General features: G+C 42.9%; 1 pseudogene; it reads left to right on the forward strand.

Moving 5' to 3' along the window:
* LOC125437906 overlaps positions 1 to 27105 on the forward strand; it is a 130053-nt pseudogene that overhangs the window by 8831 nt on the left and 94117 nt on the right.

The following is a 27105-nucleotide window of genomic DNA, read 5'->3' on the forward strand; positions in this document are numbered from 1 at the left end:
TATCCCCAGGCACAATTTACCTTAATTACATGTTCCCTGCAGCGAGAATTTGTTTCAAAAAATTAACCTTATACAATTACCTGTATGCCCCTTGCTTTGATATGTCTGTCTCTAGGCCCCAAATGAGGGTCCAACCTACTTTTTGGGTTTGTTTTGTCTTAATTATTTGGTGGGAGTTAAAGAGTGTTTTCTTTATATTAGCAAGCAAGCCAGCTAAGCCTGAGGAATCTACTCTGATAGGTGTAACATGCATTGTTCACCTCAGTCAAAGTAAATTTATTAACCTATCAATATCATTAAATAATGCTGACACACCTGCTGAAAATTCAGTCACAAACTAACGAATGCACAAAATGTGTTTTTAATACTTTTGTTTTTTATTGGTGTAAATAACGTTTTATAATTCTTGTCCATATTCATATTACAAATTCCTAAGAGAGATTTCTGGAATACATTTCACCTTCCGTTTTTTTTAAAAACGTCCAGGATAAACATGGAAGACCTGAAGCCACACAGCATGATGGAATGGAACCCATCCTGTGCTACATTTACTGAGGAAATGGATCTTAAAGTTCAACAAGTAGTCCTTGACTTCACCAAGGGTATGATTAAATCTAGTGACATGTTGCAAGGTATATAAATAAATTTAAAATTTTTAAACAGGAAACTATCTCTTTCAATCTATTGTATAACATTTTATATTCAGATTGTTACCGCGCTGCCTGGGTAACTTTTAATAGCTCCAGACCACCCAGCTCTCGGCAGCGCAGAGGAACAGAAACGGGACCCAACACAGCGAGTATAGTGAAATAATAAAAGAGTTTATTGAGATGCTGACCTACGTGTCAGCACCTCCACACCATGGCAACTGCGCTGCCTAGCAGCTTTACAACAACTTATATACATTTTCTCCCGCCTGGGAGTCCGGGGGAATACAGGACAGCCTACAACCATTCATTCACAAAATACATGGTAACCAATCATACATATACAAATACATAGAAACCAATTAGAGTCCGGTGGGCAGTCCCTTCTTGAATTTCGCGGCCAGAGTAGGGCAAGGCGATGACGTAGGTACAGGCGGGAAAAACACAAAAGAGTCCTTTGGGTGCTTGGGGTCAGGAAACGAAACCTAACAACGATGGCACCCTTATCTGCCTACTGGTAGGATTAAGGCAGCTGGAGGCGCTTCTTCCGGGGTCCCTTTTGTCAATGTCCATTCAGGGTTTTTACAAATGAAAGGGACATGCCCAGGTGGAGCAGGGGTGGATTCCTGCCTTGAACAAGGGAGGTTCCATGCAGACACAAATACAAAATATAGCTACAATTCCTACTTTTTACCTAATACAATTTGTTCCTACCTAACTTATACAGAAATAAAACATAGTTCCATCTTTATTTAAAAGCAAGATCAGAAATGGAATAAATCATTTCTGACTCCGCTATCAAGATAACAAAGCATGAGATTAACTCCAAAAATTTCCCTCTAAAAAGGAAGCCACCAAAAAAAACAACAACCACCATCATCTTGTGGGATGTACAGTTGAGGAAAGCAGCCTCACTATAGTAGGTTCAGTTTGGCAGTCCTGACAGTCCAACAGACGTTGCTATTCGTACTAATATTATTCTATCAATTTGGGCCACTTAGTACCAATCACCTGTGTCAACAAGGAATTTCCTTTTTTCGGCATGGCGAGCCATCCCTTGTGCACCTGCATGCGAGGGAGGAGATTAGATTACCTCAGCTTCTTTAAAAAAAAAAAAACTCCAGTCACCCTCCCAAAGTGCTTTTCAGAGAAAAAAATACCCTGACTCAGCTTCTGAATTGTTATTTTACTCATTTGTGGAGGGAGAAGAATCCCTCAGACGTCACTGCTAAAAATGCACAGCTAAGACAGAATAACCTCACTGAGGGTAACCACCCCAAACAAAGAAGTGTCGAAGAAGGCTGCTGGGGAGTTTGTCCATCAACCTTGGTAGGTGATCTTTGCATACCTGCCATCAATTTGCATTATTCTACATGGCCTTTTTCCCTTCCTGGCTAAGAAGGGAAGGGAACAGGACACCGATGGTATTCACATCCCAAAACATGTTGAAGCAAGTTGCTTTTGCTACCTGAATTGGGCCGCCAGTGGGAGTCATGAATAAGCTTGCTTCTAATAGTCCCGCTGGCTTTGCTCCAAATCCCAGGCCCTGCAACGTGTCACCCTAGGATACTGCTAAACACTGAAGCTAAAGGAAGAAGTCCTCAGGGTTCCTGTTTGTGTTGCGCTTTACCTAGCATGAGCTAACAGTGGCTTTCCAGGTGTTTAGATTTAATCTCGAAGTGGCTGGCTAACTGTGGTGTCCATTCTAGCTAATACTTATCAACTTCCCTTTGCAAACATTTCTCCCCTAACTCAACAGTACTTTTAAAAAGAAATCACTACTCAAAAAGTTCTTTTCGGCATCATAAAAATCTATGGACCCATTTATTCAGAGACAAGGCTTCTAAGATATCCCTCTCACAGTCGGCTTCTTCAAGGAGCGGCAGAGATTGCAGCTGAAGGATAAACAGGAACTTGTTAATGCCAACTAGAAAAGTTAGATAAGCAAAACAGGTGCTGAAAGATCTTTCCTTTGAATGCTGGGCTTCCACCTGTGAGAAGGTATCGCTGGCGTATTTCTTTTTCCCCTGTAACACACACCTTTCCTGCAGAATTACCCCACCAGTTTCTTGATCTTTCCCTTATAGTTTGCAAATTTAAAACATGGGTCTTTGCTGTCTTCCTGACATTGTAAAATATCTTATCCTGCACACCTTGAACTTGCCAAATTTCTCTTTCTGCCCCCATGTTCTAGCCATTGCAGAGGGTAAAGATTCACAGTAAGCAAGAGATAAAACGGAATGGAAAAGCTTTTGCAGGTAGCTGAGCTCTGTGCAGTGACAAAAGGGGGGGAACTATGCCCGGAGCATGAACTGCCCATGCGCCCCCTCCCACCCCCAAAATGCCTCACACTGGGCTCGGCCCGGCCCCATCCCCGACACGTGACTGCAATGGCGGCGCCTGGGGCGAGCCGCTCTGGATGTCCCCATTGCAGCTATGCCTCTGGCTCTGTGCAAAAGGTGTTGCACCTGAAAGTTATCACCAGGCTGGGGACAAAAGATGGACTAGATTGAAGCAAGCAAAGCCCAGTTTTTTTCCCCCAGGGTCCCCAATCATGCAGAGAGAGCTGCGCACATGAAAGCTGTATGCACATTTTCCAATGAACATGCAGCTCACAATCCTGATTCCCCAAACAGCCCCACTCCTGAGCATGCTTAGGTCATGTGAAAGGATTGATTTGTAATTTTTATGGTGGTCACCCTAACTCATTTTTAAAAGATCTTCCTCACACATGCATTTTAAGCTTTTAATTTCTCTGTACTTAATGACTCGCAACAGAATGCGCAAGCTAATCTGACTGTAAGTTCTGTGTTCAAAATAGTAAAAGGTTCCATTTGTAGAGTTAGAACTGTGATGTGGATTCAGATAGACAAACCATCACTTGAGGCAGCAGGAAACAGTGAACTTACACGTATGAACCAGCTGAAGAATTGAGAACATATTTGAAACAAAATTATTGAACTAGTCACACGAAAACCAGATGCTTTTATATTAACTGTTATTTTCCTCTGAATCCTGAAAAGATTGCTTGTAATAGCCACTACATTTCTTTACACAATCTAAATATTTTGTCACTGCACAGTCACTTGTGGTGAAAGCTAATATGCTAAAAAAGGTATCTTTTCCTTTAGAAGTCCTGCCCCAAATGAATAATCACAACTTTTTTCATTTTAGCATATCAGAGGCCTTGTGGTTCAAGGAAACTTTTATTTTTTAAAAAATGTAATTGCAGTAAACTGAGCAGTGCATCATCCCATTTTTCTTGAACTCCCTCTTTAGACTAGAAATTGACTTGATTCCCTTGGAGACCCCTATGTGGAGTCGCACATCCAACTACTGGTTAAAGTTATATTTGATCCAATGAGTCTAGCTCCCTTGATCCTTGATGATAACCATCATTCAACTTAACAAACTGAGAGGAAACTCCAGAAGCACGGCCTTTCTCCTCAAAACTTACCGCGTCTGGGGTACCAAAAAGTGAAAGAAACAAAAAAGCAATGGCTTTGAGATCACACTCTTCAATCAGATAGGGCCCAGGTACACAAGTACACATTTATTCTTCAGTACACCAAATATTTCCAACCTACAGATTATCTCACATACTGGAGAATCGTCGTCTTTGCACAATGTTCTATCTTCAGCCTGCCTGGAAGGCAGATATTACCATCTTCCTTTTTTCCAACAACTTTGTCATAAGAACATAAGAACATAAGAACTAGCCTGCTGGATCAGACCAGAGTCCATCTAGTCCAGCACTCTGCTACTCGCAGTGGCCCACCAGGTGCCTTTGGGAGCTCACATGCAGGATGTGAAAGCAATGGCCTTCTGCTGCTCCCGATCACCTGGTCTGTTAAGGCATTTGCAATCTCAGATCAAAGAGGATCAAGATTGGTAGCCATAAATCGACTTCTCCATAAATCTGTCCAAGCCCCTTTTAAAGCTATCCAGGTTAGTGGCCATCACCACCTCCTGTGGCAGCATATTCCAAACACCAATCACACGTTGCGTGAAGAAGTGTTTCCTTTTATTAGTCCTAATTCTTCCCCCCAGCATTTTCAATGAATGCCCCCTGGTTCTAGTATTGTGAGAAAGAGAGAAAAATTTCTCTCTGTCAACATTTTCTACCCCATGCATAATTTTATAGACTTCAATCATATCCCCCCTCAGACGCCTCCTCTCCAAACGAAAGAGTCCCAGCCTCTCCTCATAAGGAAGGTGCTCCAATCCTTCAATCATCCTCGTTGATGTTCTCTGCACTTTTTCTATCTCTTCAATATCTTTTTTGAGATGTGGCGACCAGAACTGAACACAGTACTCCAAGTGTGGTCGCACCACGACTTTATATAAGGGCATGACAATCTTTGCAGTTTTATTATCAATTCCTTTCTTAATCATCCTGCCATGCATTGAGTTGCCATGCATTGAGTTGACATTCCCATGGAACTATCAACTAAGACGCCCAAATCCCTTTCCTGGTCTGTGACTGATAGCACTGACCCTTGTAGCGCGTATGTGAAGTTTGGATTTTTTGCCCCTATGTGCATCACTTTGCATGTTGCTACATTGAACTGCATTTGCCATTTCTTAGCCCAATCACCTAATTTATCAAGGTCCGCTTGGAGCTCTTCGCAATCCTTTGTGGTTCTTACCACCCTACATAATTTGGTATCATCTGCAAACGTGGCCACCACGCTATCCACTGTCCATGCAGTACAGGAAAAGTAGAAGCTATAGAACACATCCTGATGCACTGCTCATTCTATAACAACTTTCATTCTTAGTACATCCCCAAAAATAAGGCCTACCCCGAAAATCATAGAATCATAGAATCATAGAGTTGGAAGAGACCACAAGGGCCATCAAGTCCAACCCCCTGCAAAGCAGGAACACACAATCAAAGCACTCCTGACATATGCTGATCCAGCCTTTGCCTTCTGAGGGTGGGAACCATCTGAGTGGATCCTTTCCCAAAAACCACACAAGACTCTTTGCTGGGATAAACACTTGGCCACAGCCATTTATTAACCAAACAACACAGAAGCGTGAGGCGTAGCATGGGTCTTGATCTGGCCTGTCTACTTCCTAGCGAAGCTCCCACAGACAGATGGCCAGTATTGGGTTTCGCTCTGCTGAGGGGCTCTGCCGGGCGGACACTCCTGGCAAGAGTTGTTCCCCGTTTGCCAGTTCGGCAGGGCAGTTGCCTCTTGCCGCCGTCGGCACTTCCAGATCAATACCCATGTGCCACCGCCAATGGCTATGACTGAAAAAAGTGCATTACCGTAACGAAAGCCCAGGGAGAGGTGGGTGGGCAAATCGCCGGCCTGCCAGAGCACATGGCCAGCACAAAGAAGGGCTGACCCCTTTAAAGGTTCAGTCAGCCCTCCCCTCTGGTGACGTCAGCCCTGTTCCAACATGGCGCAGGCTTTGCTTCCGCCCCTAGTTGGGCGGAAGCAGTCACCTTGGCTGGCTCCACCCACCCCACCCCAAGAGGCAACTGCAGCCGGTGGGTGATTCACAGCTCTCTTTGTTTAAAAACCTCCAAAGAAGGAGACTCCACCACTCTCCAAGGCAGTGAATTCCACTGTCGAACAGCCCTGACGGTCAGGAAGTTCTTCCTAATGTTTAGGTGGAATCTCTTTTCCTTCACCTTGAATCCATTACTCCGTGTCCTAGTCTCTGAGGCAGCAGAAAACAAGCTTGCTCCCTCTTCAACATGACATCCCTTCAAATATTTAAACATGGTTATCATGTCACCCCTTAACCTACGCTTCTCCAGACTAAACATCCCCAGCTCCCTAAGCCTCTCTTCATAGGTCATGGACTCCAGACCCTTTACCATGTTGGTTGCCCTCCTCTGAACCCACTCCAGCTGGTCAATATCTCTCCTGTACTGCGGTACCCAGAACTGTACACAATATTCCAGGTGAACACAATATTCCAGGTATAAGCCCTAGCATGATTTTTTGGAATTTTTGGAGGATGCTTGAAATATAAGTCCTACTCCAAAAATAAGCCCCAGTTACAGATTCCCTGGCGCAGTTGATCTGGTCACGTGGGGGGTGCAAAATCATGGAAAAAAATAAGACATCCCCTGAAAATAAGCCCTAACACATATTTTGGAGCAAAAATTAATATAAGGCCCTGTCTTATTTTCGGGGAAACAGGGTAGCTCTCATTGTGTCTGTCTAACCTGGAATATCTGAAGAACCTTATGCCTCCTTTCTTCTTGCAGACTCTTTACTGGAGATAAGGAACCAAGTTGCCAAATTCTGTCTCCAGGCAAGTGGGTTACATAAGTGGCTGACTAAAATGAATAATTCTGCTACATAGCTGACATTACCTCTTATGCTACAATTTACTCTTTGTTATTATTGCTAATCCTATTTTATTTTTACTGCTGCCTGTTTATATTTGGAGCTGATTTTGTATCTAAATAAATATTGACTGGCTGACGCATCGCCTTAGTGTTCTCTTCATGTGCCGGTATTACAATAATGTAGCTATCAACAGTTTGCAAGTGTTAATTACACAACAAGAAGGAAAATTGTTGTATTTTAAAAAGCTTGTATTATAAATAACATTGTTATCTTCACACACAACTGAGAATGGTGTGAATTGTTTCCATACTTGGTAAAGCATTTGCAGGTAACAGATCTAAGATAACTTTGCATTGGGGAGCACCTATTCTCTGCACAGTTTGGGCTGATTTTGCTATTTATGTAATGGATTAGATTAGAGCCAGTGTAGTACAGGGTTCAAAATCTTGCCTCAGCCATGAAAGATACAGGGTCAGTCACTGGCCGATTATGCACAATATGTTCGCTGAGACGTGGGGGCAAATGTCCATAGCAGCAAGATCATTTTCTTCGCAGCAAGCAAGACCATTTCTAATATGATTTTAATTTTGCTTTGCCACCAGAGCAAGCAGATTTGAAAGTGAACACAGCTTTGCACTGGACATCTTCCCTCCTTCCACAGCCAGTCTTCCCACTCCCTTCCGCTGCTATCTATGGCTTTTCCCTTGCCCCCCACTTCCACATTGCTGGTTCCTTCAAGTGAAAAAAGAAGAAGAAGCTCACTTACACGAGCTTAGCCAAAACACACTGACCTCTGCATTCTATGGATATATCAAGATATTGACATTACCCATATAATAAGCCTCTCTGTGCACCCATGGCGGCATCAGTAGCAGGAGACAGTAGCAGGAGACAGTGGGGGAGAGATATCGGCTCTAAGGCATGGTCCCTTTCTTTAGCAGCTTGTAGTCCAGGTAACTGCTTTACTCTTTCATGGGGGGATTATTTTTGGAACAGTAATATTGGTTAAAGTGTAGTTAAAGACCAAGCCAGCAGTCTTGACTACCAGGTGTAATGAGATCTGTGCCCTTAAGAATAAGTGCTTTTAAGATCTGTGCCTTTAAGAATATATTGATAGGCAGAGTTAAGAGAACCAGGCCAGGAGATTTCTCTGCAGAAAAATTGTGCACCCAGAAGGGAGTGCCTCCTCATATGCAAGCAGAGAAATGAAAGGAGAGTCCACTGCAAACCCACCACGCAAAGAAGTGTCCCAAAGTAAGCATCTCATGCATAATGGACCACTGCATCTCAGTCCAGGTTTCTCCACATAATAAATGTGGTTATGAAATGTGAAGAACAGTGTATGATGTCCAAGAATCCTCAAGAAGGGATGAAGTAAACATGCAATAAGCATTTTGGCCCTGTTCCAGATGTACAATTGAGTGCTAAGAAATTCTGACACCTGAAGGCTATCCTTGCTGGTCAGATCATTCAGTTCAAGCTCAGCATGAAAAACCTGGCAGCGGGAGAGAATTCTACATGTTGGAATTGCACAAGATGAAAGCCTGTCAATAGACTAAGGGGACAACATATAGGCTCTACTGCTTTCAACTACAGCTGAGGAGTCAAATTGCTTTTTAATATTCTTCATGAGCAAAAGGACTCCTACAAGTAAATGAAACTAGCAGATCAAGAAGAAAGGTTCTATCCTAGCCTATCTCTGGCCATACTAATTTTCTACTCATGGGGCTTCTTTTTTTATGTCCATTGCAAAAACAAAATGACCTACTGACTAAAGTGGCCTAGTCGGTACTACCACTGCATTCCTGTGCAAATCAAGTCTGAAATGACAACAGTCAGTGTGCCCTTCTACCGAGATGGAAGAGAAACTAGCGATCAAGTGAACAGCAGGATTTTGGATCTAGTGCACTCTGACAGTACCATTTTGCTACATTAAACTGTGCAAAAGTAAAGGACCGTGAGCATGCTGTGTCCTTAATAATTTTGTATTAAACTGAAGTTGCAATCCTAACAACACTTTCCTGGCATAAGCCCAGTGAATAAAACAGAATTCACGTCTGAGTAGATCTGCTTAGGCTTACTCCCAGAGTGACACAAGATGGCCTACGTCTCTTACAGAAATAATTGTGTGAAAGTTAAACCTGCATAGGTGAAGCCATGTCCAGCAAGTATAACCTTAATGGCAAATCCTGTCAAAGCTATCCTGACATGCTGAAGAACTACCCTGCTGGTCTCAGAGCTAAACAGCTTGCTGTTTGGTAGAGTAAATGCAGCTTCCCTTTGAATACAGAATGTGGCATCACCATAGGTAATCTGACAAATTATAAAGCATCTCCTTTGACCCTCAAAGGGATAAGCCACAAAACAATAAATTTGAGTGAGATGTTTATGGCCCACATTTCCAAGCATCTTACAAACAAGCAGAAATATTCTCACTGGCTTGCGGGAATAGATTATTATGATGAGTACATGACACAGTGAAACAAAGGCTCATTCCGCACATGCAGAATAATTCACTTTCAAACTGTTTTCAGTGCTCTTTCAAGCTGTGCGGAATAGCAAAATCCACTTGCAAACAGTTGCGAAAGTGGTTTGAAAATGCATTATTTTGCGTGTGCAGAAGGGGCTAAAGAGAAGTAAATACTTCGTGTACTTTGAGTCAGTTTCATTTTTTTTCAAATCCTGACCCTAAATATTTTGTGACTGCAGTGGCACCATCAAGAAACTGAAGTGTTCTTCTTTTGTCACTTTATTCTGTTAAGGCCAATTGAACCCAACCTCCTTTAAAATATGAACAAAAAGAGGGATATACAGGGCACAATGACAAAGGTGCTATGTGAAAGCTGGTTCATGCATGACATTTCGAAGAGACTGCCAGAAATATTTCTTAAACATGTGAAGCATCAGTGCAGCAAATGTGCATTTGTAATGTATGCATCATTCACATGTTCCCCTCAGAGATCCAAGATCAACTGCAGCTCACAAGTACACACTTGCTAAAAACTCAGATTAGCCTTTGAATCAATACATACAGTTATGAATTATGTGCCCCATCTTCAGAAATCTATATCCACAGATCAGGGCCACAATCACACTTAACAGATTTTTCTGTAAACTTGGGGGAACCCACCCCCCACGTTTGCAGAAGAGTATGAAATCATTTAAAAAGGACATGAGGGGTTAAATTCAGGTGGCAGAAGGAAGTCTCAGTAGAATCCCCCCCTCCCGAGCCAGCAAGTCCATCCACTGAAGCAGCAGCCAGAGACTTCGATGATGCAGGGCAGGAGTCCTTGCTACCCGCCTGCTGAGTCGGCAACAAAGGTATCAGATGGGGGGGGGCAATGGAGTCCTCATTCCCCCCCCAACCCTGGTCAATAAATTTGCAAGTCTGTACACCTGCCGAACCAGCAACCAGGTTGTCAGTTTGGGGTGGGCACAGGCGTCCTCACTGGAAAAACGTAAGATGGCGTCCAGACAGATTCCACTGCTTCGTAAGTTAAACCTTTTGATTTTACTCTGCTGGCTGATTTGGACAATAAATTCAATATTGAAAGAGATTTAAGACTAAGAGGGGGTATACTGAGGTTGAGACAGCTATTTTGGAATGCGCTGTGAGCTCTAAATTGGATACTGGCAAGTGCCCAAGAGACATGGAGAAAGCAATCTCTCCCCCGGCTAGCAAGCAAACGAAAATAGCTGACTATTTTCCACCTGGGAACTCTACTAAATACAATATTCCTGTTTTCAACCATTTTCCCCCCTTGGAGAATGACTTAGATGTCTCTATTAATATTGAAAACAAAGAGCTGGACCTGGTGGAGAATTCTAATGTCTCCTTTAAGGCCACAACCATCAAAGAGAGGTAGATTCCACACAACACACATCTAACATCTTTAGGATATTATAAAAAGCATTCTGAGGACAAACTTTGCACAGCTGTCTCCCCCAAAAGGAGTTCACCCCATTATATTCCTCTCAACCTGGATTTTTCAAAAATCGCTAAACCCAGACTGAAAACAATTTCTGCCTACTGAGTGAATGCCAGCAGGCAGGAAACAGTTTATTTCTCCCACCCAAACTCTTACTTTCATTTCTGCTGCTCGTGCCCACCATTTTTGTGTGCTATAGCAGATTCTCTGTGAAGATTCCCCACCGAGGTTTCCTCTGCTTGCAGTTTATCTGTTTGCTATTCCGCTGTAAAAAGAAGATGAATAAAGTTTGTTTAATTTAGCAATCCCATGCACGTGCGCTTTTTCCCTTTTCTCTTGAGGAAGATGTCTACAAAGCTATGACATGATTAGAGAAGCTGCAATACGCACATATTTGTGTTGCCATATTTTTGCAGACATCCTCCTCAAAACAACAAAAAAGGAGAAATGATACGTGCATGGGATTGCTTGGCTAAACAAACTTTATTCATCTACTTTTTACGGTGAAATAGCTAAAGGACTAGTTGCAAGCAGAGGAAACCTCCTTGAGGAATCTCCACAGAACATCTGCTGCAGCACACAAAATGGCGGGCACCACTGTGAAACTGACCAGAGCTCCAAGCAGCAGACAGGAGAAAATATTCATTTTAGCTAGCAACGCTTGTGTCTCCGGTGCTGTTGGAACATAAAACGCCAAAATGGATCTTTTTATAACATCCTAAAGATGTTATGTTTATGCTGTGTAGAATCCACAGAGGTTTTGTTCATTGATTTTACTGAATTGACTGCTGGAACAGTATGCCTTCTATTTGATAAGATGGAAACAATATCGGAGGATATGAGGAAACCTGAACAGGCAATACAAAGTACAATGGAGGAGAAACAGTCATATCTGAATTTTAAGGAGCTTTCTCCTACCAACATATCCCTTATTCAATGTTGTTGAATGTAAAGGGGAAGAGGAAAAAGGAATACAATTATGATAAGTTACAAGAAAAAAGTCTTCGACAACAGCTGAATTTGCATGCGCATAAAATTTGTTTAACAATCTTCAGATTCAGAGAATGTTTGCGTCTATGGAATTCTAAAAGTTTGGCTATAAATCACCTATTAAGGAGGAGAAGTTCTGAAATAGACGTATGGTGGACGAAGCAAATAATTGGAATCAGCCTCACACAACTTTTAAGAAGGTGGTTGCTTAATTAACATATATTTTACTCAAAATACAAACAGATGAATTAGGATATGAAAGGTCAAGTCACTAAGAAATAAAGCAAAAAGAGAACAACTAACCTAGGCTGAATGAAAAGTTACTTTGCATTTTTACCATTGGGAAAGATGAACTTCAGTGGATAAGAGACTGGCTGTGTCTCCACTCCTCCCTTAAAGCTCCCAGCACCTTTCCCCCACACAGACCAGCAGTTCTAACTCTTTCCCTTCCAGTTGCATCAATTAGCCTCTGAAGGGACTAATCCTATCTCTGTGGGCTGCTCCTCTGAACACCCATCAAATTTCTGTTTCCCAATCCTTTAGCCTTGTGCATCACTGATCTTTAGGGCTTGCAGCTGCACTTATTAACACTTGTCCATCTTAATGGAGTCAGAATGTTCCCGCCTTCCTTGACATGTCACAATAAACGCCTGTGTTTCCCTCCTGAATTCAGCACAAGGAGTTTTGTGACTTTTATTTGAAAGCAGCTGACCCTCATCCACAACCAGCTCAAAGTCAACCACTTAAAGAGCAAAACTGCAGATTAGGTGGGAGGTCCATGGAGCAATTGACTCTATTATGTTTTCATCTAGCACTAAAAAGAAGTCTGCATTTGACTGGATTTGAGTGGGGTTGCAGTCCTGGCGGTTGTTTTGTACCTATATTCCTACTTCCTTACCCATGTCTACTAATGACCACTTGGGAGGGGAAAATTATGCCACACAGAAATATTGTGGGAGGGACAGTTAACAATACCCTGCCTGTAGTCAAATTCAGCCCCATTTGAATCTTAAATTATGGATCTCCTACACAATGTGTAATACCAGCCTTAGCTGTTTTAAAAAAGATATTTGGCTACAAGAGTACTTAAGCTGCTTTTTAAAAAAAAATCTGTCTACAAGACAGATAGATCCTCTCACCACTCAGACATTTAATATCACTGAGCTGTTCCTGGTTTGTATCAAACTATCTGTGAGCTGATAGCCAGGTGAAGAGATAAACATTCAGTTGGTTTGTGGCTTACCTTGTAGCCAGTCTCAATAATGTCACCAAACTATGCAGTCACAAATCCATTAGAGATATTAAGCATACTTGAAACTTTCATTACAAATCTGAGCAAGAAGGAGGGAAAAATAGAAACTTGTAGGGGTTTTTTTTTGGGGGGGGGGTTTCTTCCCTTGTGTCAGAACTTTATTGAACTTATTTTAAAAAAAACACAACAACCTAAACCTTATTACAAAGATTGCTGGAGCATGAAATGATTGAGAAACACTTTCAACCTGAAAACGGTTTCACTTCCTGCATGTTACCACAAAGGACCTACTTAATAAAAGATCATCTTGATGTTGCTTGCTTTTCATCTGAGTCATATTTGTCTTTAAAGGTTCTTGAACACTTGACTCCCAGTAGCTTTGAAGTAGCTTCCTCTACTTCTAAAACCAATCTCTCCTAAAATACATTTTTGTTGGTTTAAAAATCTAGGCCAATTTTAATCCACTGTTGCCCATGGCCCCCTCCAGAGGCATGCTAATAAATTAGAAATAAAAACTCCAGAGGTGGCAATTTATTTATATAGGAATATTTATGATATATGACTATGAAAAACAGATCTTTTATTCATTTTGTTACTTCATTTATGCACCTTGTTTCTCCCCAGTGAAGACCCAAATGCTTATGTTGTTCTCTTCGCCTCCATTTTATCTTCACAAGAGCCCTGACAGGAAAGTTAGACTGAGAGTATTTGACTGACCCAAGGTCACCCAGCTAGCTCAAATGGCAGAACAGGGATTCGAACCTGAGTCTCCCAGGATCTAGCTCAACACTCTAATGATTACCACACTGGCTGTTAGGCATATACACGTTGAAAACCTTATAACTCTTGGCCATCAGTCAGATCCTTCCTTTAAGGCTTGAATTCCCAAGGCTTTTTTTTTTCGGTGACAGTATTTATCAGTAGGAGCACCAGGGCTTTGCTGAGTCCTGATCACCATGCACTGGCCTGCGTGAATTAGTCACAAAATAACCTGTCCCTCTGAAACAGCTTAGTGAGGATCTGCAAGGAGAGGAACTGGTGGAAATTGGCTATATATGAGAATTGGTACTTTTTCTTTTCTTTTTCTACATTAAAAGTTTTGTTTATTCCTATTTGCTGTGTGCTTTTTAAAAGCTGCATGTGCTTTCTAAATTACGTGGGGCAGAAATCTTGGATTGTATGCATGAGCAGCAGAGAGCTAGCAGTGGTCGTAACCAAATGGGGCATCTGGATTCAGAAGCAGAACGTCTCTGTCTCAGGTGCTCAGCGGGCCAGGACTGTTTTCTACACATAAGGTTGCCAACATCAAGGTGCATCCTGGAACTCTACTTAAATTACAACTGATCTCCACACTACAAAGATCAGTTCCCATGGAAAAAATATCCGATTCAGAGGGAGGACTGGATGACATCACTTTTCTAGGGAACTTCCACCCTTCCCCAGACTTTTCCTTCCCCAGGTATTCCCCCACCCCCAACCACCAATCTCCAGGAATTTATCTAGTTAGAACCAACAGCCTATTCTGCAGGCCCTGCCTTTGGGACCTTTATGACATCTGGTCACTGTTGGAAACAGGATAGATTCAACAGTTTAATAGCCTAATCCAACAGGGCTACTTTAAATTTTGAAAGTTAACTGCTGCCCTCTGCTAATTTCAGAAGCTATCTCCAGTAGGAAGAAATCCCAAATGTCCGCCATGTGCTTTCAAACATTCTGAATGCCCATCAACATTTACAGTTAGCCTACTTGGGGGAATACATTGTCCTAAGAAGAATCACCGAGTGGAGCTTCTTTGTGTTGGGCGGGAGATGGGGTGTCAAGCAACTGTGTAGCTTCCGTATATTGCTCACTGACTGCATTTGGCTTAATGAATCACAAAATGTGTGCCCTTGAATTGTAGTGGTGATTGTTTCATTCCAAAATTGGCACAGATAAGTCTATTTTAGCCCTGAGATAACAAATAATCTAATTATGCTGCTCAAGATAAGGGATCAGCTTCTTTAAAAAGAGAAGTCTGAAAGTCAAGGCCTTAGGCCTAAAATATTTCTCCCTATCACTTTGCGCAATGAGCACAAGAGTGTGGTGCTTCACTATAACATATCAATTAACCAAAGAAATTAACTTCAAGGATCAGGCAAAATCTTGAATGAGTAGAGAAAACCTAACATGGATAAGCAGAAGCATTCCTGGCAAGCAGCAGGAAGTTAGGGATGGTGACTTGGGGGGCCATGATGTCATGAAGAGCTCAATGGCATTGCAGTTCCCTTCTGACATGGGTTTTCTCTGCTAGGGAGGAGACTGGGAGGCTCTAAACATTTGGCCACTGAGAACTGTTGGCCCTGGCCACCAACTGCAGACTGGTCTTGCTTTCACCTCCAGATGGCCCCATTTGTGTTGACTCTGAATGCCTCAGTAATCTCCAACTTCAACATCTCAAATGTTTTCAGGCCTCAGGCCTCGTTGGGTGCTCTTGGGACTTCCTCAGCATCTTCAGGCCTTCTGGACACAGTAGCAGCTGATGTGCCGACTGGGTTGGATGGATGCCCTTGGCTGGTTTGGTCAATGTGAATCTGCAATTGAGATTAGCGATCCACTAGAGAGAGGATGCCTGTGCTATGTGGACAGCCAGTGAGAAAATTACATCTTGTTTGATTACCAGTGACTGGCTGGGGATGTTCTCAGAGGACTCTGGGGGCTGGTTATCTGGAGGTTTTTGAGGTACTGGGTGTGTCATCTGATTGGGTTGGGCAGAGTCCAGATAACCTTCCTGGTAAATCATCTAATAGACTTATAATAATACATTGCGAAGAGCTCCAATAATAATAGATTGCGAAGAGCTTCCTGGTAAATCATCTAATAGACTTATAATAATAGATTGCAAAAAGCTCCAAGCAGACCTTGATAAATTAGGTGAGTGGGCTAAGAAATGGCAAATGCAGTTCAATGTAGCAAAATGCAAAGTGGTGCACATTGGGGCAAAAAATCCAAACTTCACATACAAGCTAAATGGGTCAGTGCTATCAGTCACAGACCAGGAAAGGGATTTGGGCGTCTTAGTTGATAGTTCCATGGGAATGTCAACTCAGTGCATGGCAGCTGTGAAAAAGGCAAACTCTATGCTGGGGATCATTAGGAAAGGAATTGATAATAAAACTGCAAAGATTGTCATGCCCTTATATAAAGCAGTGGTGCGACCGCACTTGGAGTACTGTGTCCAGTTCTGGTCGCCGCATCTCAAAAAGGATATTGAGGAGATAGAAAAAGTGCAAAGAAGGGCAACAAGGATGATTGAGGGACTGGAGCACCTTCCCTATGAGGAGAGGCTGCAGCGTTTGGGACTCTTTCGTTTGGAGAGGAGACGGCTGAGGGGGGATATGATTGAAGTCTATAAAATTATGCATGGGGTAGAAAATGTTGACAGAGAGAAATTTTTCTCTCTTTCTCACAATACTAGAACCAGGGGGCATTCATTGAAAATGCTGGGGGGAAGAATTAGGACTAATAAAAGGAAACACTTCTTCACGCAACGTGTGATTGGTGTTTGGAATATGCTGCCACAGGAGGTGGTGATGGCCACTAACCTGGATAGCTTTAAAAGGGGCTTGGACAGATTTATGGAGGAGAAGTGATTTATGGCTACCAATCTTGATCCTCTTTGATCTGAGATTGCAAATGCCTTAACAGACCAGGTGATCGGGAGCAACAGCCGCAGAAGGCCATTGCTTTCACATCTTGCATGTGAGCTCCCAAAGGCACCTGGTGGGCCACTGCGAGCAGAGAGCTGGACTAGATGGACTCTGGTCTGATCCAGCTGGCTTGTTCTTATGTTCTTATGTTCTAGACTTGGCACATCTGCACCCCAGAGCAGAGATGCGTGACAGTACATGCTGTATATGTGGGGCAGTCTTACAGTGACTGGTCTCATTTCTCCAGGATCTGGGACAGAGGATGGCACTTGGAAAAAAGGTCTATCCATGATACCCTTTGGTATGTGGAGTCCCTCCAATGTTATTTAATATCTATTTGCCACCCCTTATTAGCTAGTCCAGAGTTTCAGACTGGGTTGTTAAGAGTTTGCAGATGTCACCCAGCAATAGCAATAGCAATGATGGATGGCTAGCCAGATACTGTCCAAGATACACTGGCAGCTGAAACTATATCCATCTAAGATGGAGGTTCTGTGGTTGGGCCAGGGAGACATGGGTTCAGGTCATCAACTTCTGACTCTGGACAGGGTAACTTTAATACCCACACTGCCATCAGGAGCCTGGGGAAATCCTGGCTAGCTCCCTCTCTATGGAGGCCCAGGTGACTAATACAGACAGTGTGGCATTTTTCCATCTCACACCAGGCTAGACTGCTGCTACCCTACCTGTCCCATCCTGATCTAGCCACAGTGATCCATACAATGGGGATCTCCAGGTTAAAATTCTGTAATTCACTCTATGCAGGGCTACCCTTGGGCAACTTTATCTTGACCAGAATGCTGTGGCAAGGGTCCTTATGGGGACCCATGGAGAACATATACACAACCAGTCTTCTGCCTACTGCACTGGCTCCAGGGAGAGTACCAAATAGTTTTGGAAGTGGCCTTCCAAAACACCAGGAACTTTCCATGTAAGTTAATAGCCAGGGTGCCTCATCATATAAATAATTGTTTTAGAAAACTTTCCAAGCCAGCCTTGGCTGATGATATCTTCTTCTCTTGTTTCTCCACACTAATTGTCAAGGCCCTGGAGTCCCTGTGGTTTAGCCTCCTGCTTGGGTTCTCTGTCTTCTCTGTATGCTCTGTTGTATTAATGCCACACAGCAAAGCCATGCTGAGATTCCTTGAGAGAGCTGGGTAACATTAATTATCCTAATTTTAACGTCCTATAGAGCCTATCCAGTTATCAGGTGCACAACACAAGCCTCTGTAGTGTTATTTCTTTGTGGGGAGGGGAGTGCTGGCATAAGCATGAAGGCAAAACAAAAGGCGTTCTTCTACACTGGCCGGGTTTATTCAAGGCAGTTGTACTATATTGTCCTCTGCAGGAAGACGTGGTTTGCTTTTCCCCCCCAGAGATGATTTACACATTACACAGAATGAAATGGTAGGTTATGTGAAAAAAGTCTAGACCCTGGCTCTTTTGGCATGGGACCCGGAAAACATTTTGCAAATGTTTGCAAAGAAACTCCCCCCCAAAAAAATGTCTGCCCCTCAAACTCCCCCTCAAAAATGCATCCTGGCTGCCATTATGTGGTTGCATGGATTTTGTTTGTTTGTTTTACAGATCTGTAGATTCAGTGTTACAAGGCTTCAAAACCTTGTGCTGTAATTCTTTAGGGGTTGGGTCCATGTAGCTACATAGACATGATGCCCTGCATTTTTTTTAAAAAATGGCAGAAATACAGCACGAGACAGCCAGCAAAAGCTCAAAAAATGTTGCCAATGAGGAAATCTGGGGACTTCAGACCAACATGGGAAACATTTTAAAGATATCCGCACAGCAAGTGAAAATGGTTCCACAAAAGGAAAACTTCCAGAAAACCATTTTCAGAAAAAGATTGCTTGGGAACAGCATCCAAATAAAAACGTTTTGAGACAGGAAATAAAACATTTTGGGCTAAAAACCATGCACAACTCCATGGAGAAAACATTTTGTTTCTTGCCTCAAAACATTTTATTTGGTCTGCACAAAAGGGGTCCCTATCGCTGCAGGTGGAAAGGGGGCTATATTTTTCAAATGTTTCACCACATTTTAAAGAAACTGAACCAAACTGCCCTTTGTATATTCATACGCACCTCTTACCAAAGTCTCTGGGCAGCTTACGCAGGTTAAAACAATAAAAATCACAATGAAAATATTATAAATTAATTATAGCAATTAAAATACAACAATAAAAATAGCATAAAATTAACCCCACCTCTCACCCACCCCTTAGACCAGAAGCTGTAGGGCGGGTTTCAGGAAAACTAGCCAAATGCCTGGGCGAAGACAAAGGTCTTAGTCATGCACCTAAACCCATAAAGGGTTCAAGGATGGTGAATCTTCAAGGGGAGACTATTCCAGAGCCTAAGGGCAATCACAGAGAAAACCCTCCTGTGTGCCCCTTAGCAGGGGGAGGTACCACCAGGAGCATCTCCCCCTGAGACCTCAATGCCTAGGCAAGTATATATTGGTGGAAGTGCTCCTTCGGGTAGGCCAGGTCCAAGCCATGTAGGGGTTTGTACATCAATGTCAACACCTTGAATGGAAACCAGGAGTGAACTGGTAGCCGCTGCAGTTCCTTAAGGACCAGCATGATGTGCATCCAGCCAAATGTACTGGCTAATGGCCAAGTTGCTCCCTGCTGCACCAGCTCCAGCTTCTGGACCATCTTTAATTTACTTTATGTAGTGAATTAGCAGACATCAGAGAAAGGGCTTTCGTGAAGTAACTTAAAAGTGCGGAATTTCAAACATGTGGGATCATCAAAAATGCAAAGCCCTCCTGACCTGGAAGTGTCCAAAGTTCCATTTCCACAGGGTCAAGTTAAATGAGGGTTATTCTATTAGTGATTAACAGCAATGGGGAATGTAAATTGTAATTAAGCTCGCAGAAGGCAGAAAATATTAATCTTTTCTCCATGTCAGTTTCTCAATTTCAAAAGTGATAGACATATATATGCAACACATAGGATACCTACATGCAGAATTTGCTTTATTTCAGATTTCTGTAACCCTAGTCCTATTACTTTGCTTTTCAATTGTCTTATCTTTTTATTTTAAAATTCAAGTAAGCCAAATCTTTGTGTAGGTGCAATGGATTGTTAATCCTTATAAATAACCTATAAGTAAAACTGTTCCCCCATTAGCTCTTCTTTTCCTATAATGGGGTGTTGGCAACCATAAAGCTGCTGAACAAGAATCATGCAGGTCTTTTGCTTGGCTTTTTGCTTACTGTTCTTTCACTGTTGCTAACCAGAATTGTAACAACCCTGAAGAATGCCCCTTGTTCTCACTTTTACATGGGAATGTAAGAAATTGTGAACTAAGCTGTTTTAGAGGTCTTATTGTTCTCCGTTGGCACCTTGAGTCTGCCCTTTTCTGATACAGAGCAAGAACATGGCTAAATGTTTAGGGTCTTTGTCTAGAAAAGTAGGGCAGCAGAGGACAATACTGATAAGGTGAGGCTGGGCCTTAGTTCACAAGACGTCAAAGGGTGGAAAAACTGACATCTTCCAATAAGGACATTAGCCTGTCCCAAATGTTTTGGGGAAGGGGAATGATCTCCACCCTCTCAAATGATTGATTGATGATGATGGTACTTTGGGGTGTATTCTTTTTCTGCCATTTTGATGTAACCTGTCTATACCCTATAAAAGTAGGAGACCGCAGCCATTTTAGTGTGGCTCCTCTGATACTAGCTTGCCCTTTGTTGGCCTGAATAAAATATTTCTTTGATTTTATTCAATTGTCAGCTTGAGCTTTTGGGGCTTAAATTTTCTTAACTCGTTACCCTGTGGTAACATCTGGATACCTAAATCTAGTATCTGGAGCTGTAGATGAGCAAGACAGATCTTTCTACAAACATAAAAGGGCCCAGGTTTCCAGAGAAATGTAAAATCTTTTTTTTAAATACATTGGGGATTTTAAAAATCTGAAAATATTAAAAGGAACACCTGTCATTTTAAGCAATGGATTCCCACAGTGGCTGTAGCTAGGGAACCACAGGATTCTAAGACTTGTATCTGTCCATAAAAGGCAGGCAGAGGGCACAGCCCTTTCCAGGCTTATTTTGGTCTTTGAGGGAGATCACCTTGGGGCCAGGCCTGTAGGGCTCTCAGCTCTCGCTTGGCAAATTTCTGAAGATTTTGTGATGGAGTCTGAAGAGGGGAGGGTTTGGGGAGAGACAGACTTCAACCAAATATAATGGCATAGAATCCACGATCACAACTCCTTTCAAGATTACATAGAGCTGTCCCCCAAGAGAAAAGGGCTGCTTTGGAGTGTGAATTCCATAGCATACTACCCTGCTGAAGTTGCTTCCTCCCCAAACTTCCCCCTCCCAACGCTCTTCCCCCAAATCTCCAACCTAACTGGAGCTGGGAATGCTAACCTGGAGGGAAACAAGAAAAAAAAGGAGAGTCTATGGGGGCTTTCAGGAAAATGAAACCTTCAAAAAATGGAAGAGAGGGTTAAAAGCCAGAAAGTCCCCAATGCACCTCTACTGCCAGTTTCCCTGGTTGCCAGCTCTGCTGGAATGTGGCTTCCTCCATCACTAGCATGGCCAGGCCCAATAGAGCTACCACCATAGCTTGCATGGCTAGGTGGGCTTCTGCCATTGCTGGAGTGGCATGTTCCCCCATGACTTCCCCAAGTGACGTCCAGCCCAGTGCAATATCCTCCATCACTAGCACCACTGAGAATTGGGGCTGGTGGGAAGATAGTCATACAGGGAGTCAATCTGGCAAGGGCATTGCCTCAGATCTTTCCAAGCCAGTCAAGGAGGCCAGACAAAGGGTAGACCCAACAGTCAGCCCCCTGAACCAGTGTGTTTGTGTGGGGGTAAAGGTAAAGGTGAGAGGGAGAGCAGAAGAATTGCCAACAGGCAGGATCCAAGTGATGGGAGGAAAAAGAGAGTAATGGGGAGGGAGGGAGAGAAAGAGTGGGAGAGGACAGACAGTAGGCATGATATAGAGAGAAGCGGAAAAATATATAAATAAGAGAGTCATAAAGTAAAAGGAATGGGAGCAGGAGGACAAAGGAGTAGAGAGACTGAGAGATGGTATAATGGGAGTAAATAAAGCAAATAAGCAAAAATAGGGAAATGGGATGGTTGCTTCCACAAGTTTCTTGTGGGTCCGCACTTACCAATATGTCTAATTCTGAACGTGGCCAGATGATCTGTGGATACTTAAATCTGGAGAGTGAAACCATGGATAGACAAGAAAGATCTTTCTACAAACCTGACAAAAATCCAAGGTTTGCAGAAAAAATCTGAAATTTTAAAGAAAAGAATGCCTTTAGTGATCATTGCATAGTACCCACAACACTACTGCCAATCTTTCAACATTGGTTTATGTCAGCGGAAGGCAGGGAGAAAGGGAAGGGCCCTATTCAAGGCACTCTGGCCGTTAAGGGAAGACTCATCAAGGTCAGGCCTTTGAGTAACTTGCTACCATGAAACTTGCATGGCTCACCCAGGCAAAGCTACTTACTAACTGGACATAATATTTTATTTGAGAACACTGAAATTCTGGACAATTCAGAAGCTTACTATGTCAGACTGCACAGAAAGGCCATTGAAATTCACAAACACCAGGACAAATTCAATAAGAAAGAAGAGACGTTAAAAGATTAGCAAAGCGTGGCTCCCAGTACTTAAAAAATGGACTGATAACCCCACCCACAATACAATGCACTCAACTACACCTTTGCATAGCAAGTTCCACCCAAACACTTAATGATTGGTTCCCCACCCTGGGACATGGACAATATACAACTCTAAACTTTCCCTTCTCACTTAGGCCCCTTCCGCACATGCAAAATAATGCGTTTTCAAACCACTTTCACAACTGTTTGCAAGTGGATTTTGCCATTCCGCACAGCTTCAAAGAGCACTGAAAGCAGTTTAAAAGTGCATTATTCTGCATGTGCGGAATGAGCCTTAGACACAGTGTGAAACAGACTTTTCTCTGTGATACACCTCTGAAGATGCCAGCCACAGATGCAGGCAAAACGTTAAGAACCAAATCCACCAGACCACGGCCACACAGCCCGGAAAACCCACCAAAACCAACTACTTACTACTGTTCAACAGCAGCCACCCAACAAAAGCTGATCTGTAACAGTTAAAGTTACAGAATAGGATTTGGGAGGCTCAGGTTCAAATCACGACTTTGCCATGGAAGCTCACTGGGCAACCTTGGGCCAGAATAGATTCTCAGCCTAACATCTCACAGGGTTTTTATGACAAAATGGAGAAGAGGAGAATTATGTAAGTTCATCTAGGTCTCCAGTGTGCTAAAGATGAGACGCAGATAAAAGGTTGGCGGGTGGGTAGGAAAGAGAGGTGGAATTGGGGCAGAATATAGGATTTGACAGTGTGGGGAAGGGGATATAGAGGAATATGAGGGGCTCCCACACAAGTTCACAAGTTTCCTACAGTGCAACTGGGCTCAGCCCTGCCCAGTGGCTGGAATGGTGCAGGTTTTTCTTCAGTCTATTCCTGATTTGATATGTCTACTTTCCATTAGCAACTATTTATTTCCCCTTGTTATTAGTGTGGCTGCTTTCATTATTTTTGCTAAGCTTTTAAAAACTCTTTATTCTTGACATATGAAAATGTTCAATCCTTGGCCAAAAATAAAAACCTTTTTTTCTCTTAAAAAGTTAAGACTAGCCACTCAAGTGTAAATAAAGCATGCTCAGATAATACAAGGAAAAATGGAGCAATCTCCCCACCTCCATCTTTAAAGAGATAAACAGAAGTTGCTAAATAGTACATGTCAACACATACACACACACACAGTCCCTAGTACTGTGCGGTACAATTTTAGATTTACAAAAGGATGGATCTGCGGGGGAAGAATTGTCATGAGGATAAAGATAAAACCTTATGGAATGCAATGAGTATAATTTTCAACTATTTTGCTTTTGTGTGAGCCCAGGACCCCCTTAGAGATACAAATTCATCATGGTCTGTTGATGTTTTTAGCACAGCTACTGAAAGTGGCATGTCCTCCTTACAGATTTCATACATTTCAGTTTATTAAAAGCAATCAATGGTATGAATTGTTTGCCTGTCAGTTTTCTTTTGTGTGTGTGTGTGCGTGTTTGAGAGAGAGAGAGAGAGAGAGAGAGAGAGAGAGAGAGAGAGAGAGAGAGAGAGAATAAGAAAGGGGCCAGTTCAGATGAGGTTGCACGCTTAAAGCAGCTACAGTCCCACTTTCCTAGCAAATGCTATGTTAGCACTATGGTTACCCTCTCTTGTAAACCTCTGTAGGTGTTCTCCACTTTACCAAGCAGTGAGGACTTCTAAAGGCAAGGCTGATGCCCTTAGGAGGAGGGAGCATTTTGTAATATTTGCCAGGAAATAGATCTACCAGGAAAGCACAGGGAGAGGCACAGGGGTACCCCTGCAGGTCAGCAGATCTGCTACCTCAGATAAGTTCCCCACAAATAGAGAGAAAGGGAGATCTCATGCCCTCCAGGTGGTTCAGTCTCCACTTCTGTTTTGTCAGAATCAAAACCACTTTATCTCCATGCAGATATCTGCACCACCGCTTTAGCTACAGAGGGTTGCCTCATCCAACCCTTGGTGAGTGATGGGACATTTAATTATTAAGCCTCATTGAGGTGGCATGAACAATCATCAAGGAACATTACCATTCATTTTGTTCATGGACTCCAGTTCCCCTCAAGCATACCCCCTAAAGCAAAGCTCATAGTTGTCAACTGCAGGCTGGGAAATTGCTGGAGATTTGGGAGTTGGGCCTGTGGAGGGAATTCAGTGGGATATAATGGAATATTGACCACCTTCCAAAGCAGCCATTATTTTCCAGGGGACCTGATTTTTGTAGTCTGGAGATCAGATGTAATTCTAGGCCTGCCCTGGAAGTTGGTCATCTTCCCCATAGTATAGACCACTACATGTTTGCCAGGCTCCAAACTATGTACAGCATTGCTATCCTCCAATTGGGGCCTGAAGTTCTCCCAGGATTATAACTGATGACTACAGAGATCAGAGGAAATGGCAACTTAATCAAAGTGAGGATTCAACAGCATCATATCACCATTGAGCAACTTTCTCCGCAAATCCCATCCAATCCAAGAATTTCTCAAGCCAAAGCCAGCATACAGTTGACTACACATAGTTATAAAGTGGAAACCACTCCCTGAAGACTATCCCATAAATATCCTCTTCCTGTTTTGCCTATTCAAGGTCAAGCATAGAACCCAGGATGTCAGCCACACTATTTTTTTTCAAAAATTTATTAAAGTAACATATAAGTAACATATAAAGTTACATATAAGTAAAATACCACAATTTAAATGTCATTAAGAAGCAATACACCCATCTCAAACAAATTGGTAAAAATTGTATAAAACCAAAGCATATAAACCTGGTAAATTTATTCTATATTATTATTTGATATTCCCCAACTATACTATTTAACCAACAAAACTATAACAAGGAGATAGGAGATTACTATAGGTTAAAAAGAACAATAATATCTACCCTCTCACCCAACCTGACTCCCTAACTCCCTCCCCTTGACTTCCCCTACAGAACATCCAACTTCTTATTAACATATATTACTAATCTAAACCATATTGTGAAACTCAGAAAATGCAACCTAAGCAATTTTTCATCACATATTAATAATTTCATATCTAAGAGTTAACTACAATTTCATTTGTTTTCGATAAATACTGGAACCAGGGCTGCCATTTTGCTGCATAGGTATCTGATGTTAGTTCTTTCAGTTTGTTCGAGAGTCTGTCCATGTTCGTGCAATTTGTTATTTTAGTCTCCCTATCTTCTATTGGTGGCAGTTGCTCCATCTTAAAACTTCGCTAATGTTATTCAAGCTGCTGTAATCATGTATAATAATAAATGTGTTTCCAGTCTGTTTCCAGTTTCTCTGTCCCCTCCAGTGACGGGCTCAATAGGTATGTCAAGGCTGTCTTTTTAAATTTTATCTTCAACACACTTTCTATTCGTTCATGTATCTTACAATTGTGTGGTACTGTACAGCACAGGTTTCTCATACAGGAATTCAAGCTTTGCTCTCTGGTGACAGATACCTGGGAGAAAAGGGTGGGAAAGAGCCAAACAGCAGACACGCATGCAGAGTGAGATAGGCTATTCAAAACAATCCGTATATGTACCAGTACTATGACTTAGGTTGTTACATGCTCTCCCTCCATTTAATAATAGTGACTGAAGCAGTGAAGGGAACTTAGCTTGGCTTCAGCAGTACACTTCCACTAATTTTTGCCAATTTGTTTTTCCCAAATTTGCTTTTATGCTGTTACTGAGGATCCACTATGTCCCTGGGGCAGAATCTTGGGCAGCAATTGAGGCTGCAGCACAATTAGAGCAAGGAAGTCCCATTGTAATGTTAGTGGAGATTTACTATAGGATCCAAGCCACTGAGCTGATGGCACATTCTTCTTCACTTTGGTGGTCCTCCATTTAGAAAGCCATGAACACGATGCAGACTCCTCAGCTCAGGTGCAATATTATGGTGGAAAAAACACTGCTCCCTCTTGACAAAGATTTTGCTCCTCCTGCCCATTTTTGCCACTTCCAGAAGAGTACCTGTGTTACATACTTCTGGAACACAAACAGCAGCACACATCTACCATGCTAAAGTAATATTTTGTTCCACTTGCGCAAGAGGGCTCAGTAGCAATCTCATCCAACTGGTAAGGCATAAGTGAAGAAGAAGATAACATGGAAAATCCCATTAAAATAAGTGGAATTCACTTTTCCAGCTGACGTACCTCCCTAGGGACATGGGGACACCCATGTCCCCAGACACATGCCTTTCGGTCACGTGAGGGTACTCCGAACGCCCCCCCATGACCAAATGGTGGGCACCCCAGCTGCACACCACCAAACCCCGCCGCCCAGGAGTCAGCCTGCAGGGAGGCAGGTGTGGGGCTTGGCGTCGGGGGAGGTGGGGCTCAGCAACGGGTGGCCACGGCACCCGCCTGGGCCATCCACGGCTGCCGAGCCCTGGCCCCCTTTCCAAGCAGGCCAGCTTTCAAAATCTTTCAAAATCCAGGGGCAGGGCTCAGGGAGTGGCCCCATGCCCCCCCCCCCCGCCTCTGTGCAAAGCTTTTGAAAGCTGTTGAAAATCGGCCTGCATGGAGACAGGAGGTGGGGCTCAGGGGCAGGGCCACGACCCCCAAGCCACGCCCTCGAGCATGGGGGGCATGGGGGGCACCCAGAAGAGTTGTCTCTAGGCACCATTTCCCCCCGATATGCCTCTGC

Source organism: Sphaerodactylus townsendi, linkage group LG01 (genome assembly GCF_021028975.2).
Source record: "Sphaerodactylus townsendi isolate TG3544 linkage group LG01, MPM_Stown_v2.3, whole genome shotgun sequence".
Classification (NCBI taxonomy): Eukaryota; Metazoa; Chordata; class Lepidosauria; order Squamata; family Sphaerodactylidae; genus Sphaerodactylus; species Sphaerodactylus townsendi.